The sequence below is a fragment of the Vanellus vanellus genome, assembly GCF_965231255.1.
Source record: "Vanellus vanellus genome assembly, chromosome: 2".
NCBI lineage: Eukaryota > Metazoa > Chordata > Aves > Charadriiformes > Charadriidae > Vanellus > Vanellus vanellus.
The window spans coordinates 77,006,410-77,012,193 of record NC_138906.1 but is presented as its reverse complement, the minus strand read 5'-3'; positions in this window follow the sequence as shown (position 1 = coordinate 77,012,193).

The window sequence follows — 5,784 nt, the reverse complement described above, 5'->3', positions numbered from 1 at the left end:
GCAGGAGGGTGCAGAGCATCGAGTCCTGATCTAAGCAAAAATTCAATTCCACCACTTTTTGAAGTGTGGTAACAGCCAGGTGGGAAGCTGGCTATTCCCACCTGAAGAAATTATTCCTATGCTCTAGAAAGCTTGCTGCAGGTTTTAGTTGTTCAGAGCAACACTTCTTCCGAATGTGTGCCCATATATCTCCTTTAACCAAGAATTCAACATTCAAAAGCGCTATCAGTGTCTACGTTTCTAGGCTGTAACTGCAGCCTCTGCTGCAGTCCTAAGTGGTATACAGCTATTTTTAGCACAGCAGCCTGGAGTCCCATTTGATGGGTGTTACGTTGAAGGCTGTTTCACCGACCAGAACGGTAACAGTACCATAGACAGGGAGCATATTTTCCCCTCTTCAGGCTAATTAAATGTGTTAGGGGCTGTTCCCGAGTGAGAGCAGCTAACTGCATATAAACCACAAAAGATATCCACCCTCCTTCACAGCTATTAATGAATCACCATTTAGGTGCCCAATAAACTTACACATTAAATTCTAATTGCATCCTGCTTCGCTCATTAACCTGAAGCACTCCACCAGTGAAAAAACTATTATTCTAGGAAGCACTACAGTGCCTGATGCTCCCTGATCAGGCTAAAACCCTGAATCTAGCTCTGCAATCTCAGAGCTGCCTAAAGTGGTAATTCTCTCTTTTCTATTCATCACAGCCATGTAACTGCTCTGCAACTCTTCTGACTCACTGAGCTATATATTTCTTTGCCCTGTTGCTTGCTTCATAAAAATCCTGTCTGGCACTGTAGCTCTGTGGAAAATTATGTCTGTTTTGCAGGTAAATACTTCAGACGGCTTAAACCAAAGCCCAGCAAGTCCATTATAAACTTCTATAGTACTGGTTACTATATCCCTCAACTGGCATTCTTGCTCCTGTTTTGCAAACATCTGCTTACACCCATTAACAACCAGCTTTTTCTCCCCTCAGTCACGTATCTAATCACCCATCTTCCACAGCTGGCTTGCCTCCTTCATCATTTCTCAGGTTGTTAAGCACAAAGGAGATAAATTTAATCGCGAGTCTTCTTAGAGCCCACAAACGGCAATTCCACACATTTCAGTACAGATTGGTTAAATGTCCCTATTGCCTCATTGACTCGAGGATTAGGACTCCCAGCCCCCTTAACCTACTCACAACCAAAATCCAGGGTATCATGATAGTTTCCCATCTGAACTTCAGTAGTGATTAAGTAGAAATGAGATTGACATCGTTCTTTCTGAATAGCGTCATCTTGCACATTCAAGATAACCAACAGTGACTGGGCAGACCCCATAGTGATGTCCCACCCAGCAAAACCCTGACCTTTACGGACCACCCGCTAGGGGACACCTCCACCTCTCCTCCTGCAATACTCATATTTACCACAGTGTTTGGCCAATATGGGCTCGTATCTGTGATTACTATAATGCCAGCTTGTTTGCTGGATAAGATATTTACTCTTTCTACAGAGAAATGATGCCAATAAGCCATTTCAAGCAAGTTGCCCATTGATAGAGTTTCTACCAGTACGGGTGGGAATCAGAAGAGAAACACAGACAAAGCTCCCAATCACAAAAGCCTGGAAATTGATTATTGCTGGAAGTTACATGGGAACACATTTTATCATTTTATTCTAAAACCCAGAGCATCATTAATTCATCATAAATTTTAATGTCACATCAGTGTTTTCTAGCAATTGGGCCATCAAGCAACAATACTCTCCAGAACAAACTAAATATAGTAACTTATGCATTGTACAAAGAATATATTCCCAAGCACATAGTCTCTTTAGACATCTCTGGGAAATACTCTCCTATAATAGAAGAGTTCATGCTCATATCAGGAAATACTTGTAAAGACTGGGTTCATCGCAACAAACGAAATGGGGAACTCACAGTGCGCAGAGCAGGGTGATGACAGCAACTGCTCCCATCAGCCATCCAGCGAGCAGCAGGCAAGGTACACACCAGGTCAAACAGCATCCTGGAAAATCCCCACAAACACCTCAGGAGCAGGTCTAAGGGCAGCCGCTCTTGCAGCCCATCTCAGGAGAGAGCAAACTGCCCTGGGCTGAGCTGAAGTAGAGCCCCAGGTGAGAGGGTGTGGGTGGACTCCCAAGTGAGTGTGGTCAGGGTAATCAGAGCCTGTTAGTGCCCTCACCCCTGTAGCCACCTGCATTTGTAGTCCTAAAATATGGAAATGAAGCAGGCAGTGTAAGATGCATGGGGGACTAATTGAAAATGAAGTTGGATTACTAAACACTTTCTATTAGCTGTGCAGTGCTTTAAAGAGGCAACACGATAAATTTTGTTGCTGCAAATGTCTGTTTCCAAAAAGTTCAGCACACTGATTTTATACACGGGCTCCTGATCAGACACACATATCACCTCCTTCCAACACAACCAACCAGGGCTCATACCATTCCTTGCAGGACGAGCAAGGAACAGCGAGATTCAGTGCCCAGACACTGTCAGGACAAGAGCACACAAGCCCACCCTCGCTCTGACAAAGATGACTTGCTGCAGCTTCAAGGCTGAAACTATCCCTGGACATCATCTCTGTTCGCACTACAATCCTTCCCTTATTTCTCCATCCCTCTCCTTCCAAGCCATCCCTGCACCTCCTGCTTCCCCCCCACCCTTCCACATACACCTACTGCTTGCTTTTGTATCTGAAGGTCACGTCAAGACGGCTGGATGAAGCGTGTGGTCTCACTGCGCTCAGCCACAGCAGCCAGCTCCCGTGAGACAAAAGGAGACTTGGCAAAATTCGGGAACTTTCTGTTTTGAACAGAGCGCATGTTCATGCAGAAGTCCTGGATTCTGTTCAGCTTAATTTTAATAGCTTCAAGGGAAAATAATGGACAACAGTTGTTCTGCTGCTGGTAGTGTTGATGGTTTTGTTGTTGTTTTTTTTTTTACATTTTACACAACAAAGTCGGCTTCTGGTACATGGAATCGTTTCTATCTCCAGCCTGCCTGGTACAAGGTGATACAGCTAAACAAGAGGTCGCGATTACTTGCAGATGGTTTCCAAACTAAACTACAATGCTAAATGAAGCTCACTTACCAATGGAAATTACTAAAGCTGCTTGGACCCCAGAAAATGCTGAAGGCATTTTAAGGTTACAACACAGAGATTTGTAGAGATGACCAAAGCCTCCAAGGAGTTGAGAGCCTCCCGTGAGATGCCAGCGGAGCTGAAGGAGGCTCAGTGGTTCACAGACCTTATAAACACAGACACCGCAGCTGTAGCCAGGTATGGATTTTTGCCAGGTTGTGTCAGAAATAGCTGCACCAGAGGAGCCTACAAGGTCTTACACGGAGTTCCAACATATGCCGTAGAAGATTTTAGAGACGAATCCTTTATTTTTTTTTTAAAGTTCTCCTGAAAAAACACAGACAGAGCTGAAGCTGGGTTGCTTTTAATCAAGATTCAGCGTTCACATTTGGGTTTTCTTCTTGCCAGTGTATCGGCTGTTATTTCTATCGAAAAGTTTCTGAAAATTGTTTAGCAGAATTTGAGGACTAGAATATGGGTGTTGAGGGCATCTCCGCAGCCCAGGCAGGGGCTGGGGTCTAATCCAGCCGCGGCAGCAGCGGGCCCTTGCGCAGCTGAGAGCTGATCTGGAACCAGCCAGCTCTTCAGTTCAGACGCGTAGGTAGCCTCACCTCATTTGCAGCAGCAAATGAATTTAACTACTACACAAGGTTTGACAAGGCATCTTTAGAGCATAAGGAGATTTTACCTAAATCCTTACCTGAGCAGGTTCCCTTAGTAGAAGCCTTTCAAGTGACAAACAACAGCCTAAACCTCTGTGGCAACTCCCGTGGTATGGTGCGAGGCACCTGCCTGCTAAATATCCTGCTAGAACAAAAACTAAGCACTGCAAAGTCCTGTCTCAGCCACCTCTTGGTGCCCCATCTTTCCTGTGATAGGGAAGTTCCGGCTGTTCTCTCCCTTGCCGGAGCTTGGTGGGGTTACAGACATTAATTGTAAGAAACACAGACACGATAACAGGGGTTGGGAGACGCCAAGAAATCAGAATTCATACAATTCAATTGTAAATGCATCCAAGCAATTTCCACGTCTTCACCGCTGCTATGGACTTTTAGGTGAATGCAAATTCTCCATTTATTATATTTAGATATATTATGTATAATATTACCTTGGTATTTTTTCCTTACCTGAATCCCCCAATGTACGTATTGCTAAGAATGTTAATAATAATGAGAATGGTTTCAGAGCAAGAAGAAATTACCTGACAACAGTGAAAATGGAAATGCTCTGTGTGCTATTAAACTTGGGAACTGCACTTCAGGGTGTGACTATTTCCATAAGAAGGCAATTACATTGATGAAAGCTGACCAGTAAAATAGCCTGAATAATTTGTGTATGTGTGGGGGAGTTGAGAGATAGCTGACTAGAACAGGAATGAACTTTATTAGAGGAAGCAACTAGAAAACGTTCGGGTTTTTTTTAAAGAGTTTGATGCTGAGCTACAGACTATTGCTGCCATAAAGAATGGCCTTGGAATCTAAGGCTGAGCTTTTTAAAAGTATTTGCTGTAACAAAAAAATAACAAAAAGACAAGTGGTCAAGGCAAAGCGTAGTGTGATACCCTTTCTCTTCCCTAACACTGCTAAGATTTGGCAACTTTATGACTCCAGCATATTTCATGACTTGAAAAAAAAAAAAAAACACCCGAATTATTTTGTCATTGCTATTCCTCCCAAGAGACACACACCTCCTGTTCCTTCCCTCGATACCAGCACACCTCCACTCTGTTCTGCACGTGCAGCTCATAGTGAGCCCTGGCACACACGATCCTCACACAGCGCGCCAAAGGGGGAAGCCAAAGTTGCAGAGAGAATAAAAATCAGCTTTTTATCAAGGCGGCTTACCTAGGAAGTGGCTTTGCATTGTGGAGAGGGGTTTGGGGATAAAATCCTTGTGCCGCTCAATTCTGTTGGAAACACCCGAAGGTAACTAATGCTGAAAATAATTACATTTTCTGAAGAAACGCACCACTGAGATGGATGCAACCCCGGAGATATTTTCTGCAGGGTTCTGCAGACCTGGGCATGGAAGATTTGTCCGGCTACAACAGGTTCACAGGGGAGAGGTCTTGGTTAGAAATCTAAGAGCTGGAATTTTATTTCAGCTACATTTTTCTAAAATGTTGAAAGACTGGGTTGTTGTGGTGTTTTTTTTTTTTTTAAATGCAGTAACGCAGCAATAACTGGATTCTGCACCATATTTCACGTCCCCAGAATATCAGGGAACCTGTTTAACCATTTGCTGCAATGGACAAACTGTCTACTTCTGAAACATGCAGGATGAGAAACCTGAGCATCCAGCATCCAGGCCCCAAGGGCACCGCCAGCCCTGGCTGTCCCTGCCTGCCCCTGGGCTCCCCCCACCCGCCCACAGCCCAGGACCCCATGTCAGCCCCCCGAGGCCATCAGCCCCTGCCCCATTGACACCACAGCGGGGCTGGTCTCCAGCTCCCCACAGCTGGGCCATGTCCCTGCCTATCCTTGACCTGTCCCCAGGGAAGTGCCCGATGCCTGGGGCTGTCCCGGTGTCCCCAGTGCCCTGCTCCTGGCTCGTGGCACCCTGACATTTTTTGTATACAACCTTATAAATGGGCAGAGCGTCACCATACAGACAGATGCGCATTAACCACCCACCACCACGGCTACAAGCCCTGTACAAACCCACCCTCTTACTCCTTTCCAGCAGGACCGGC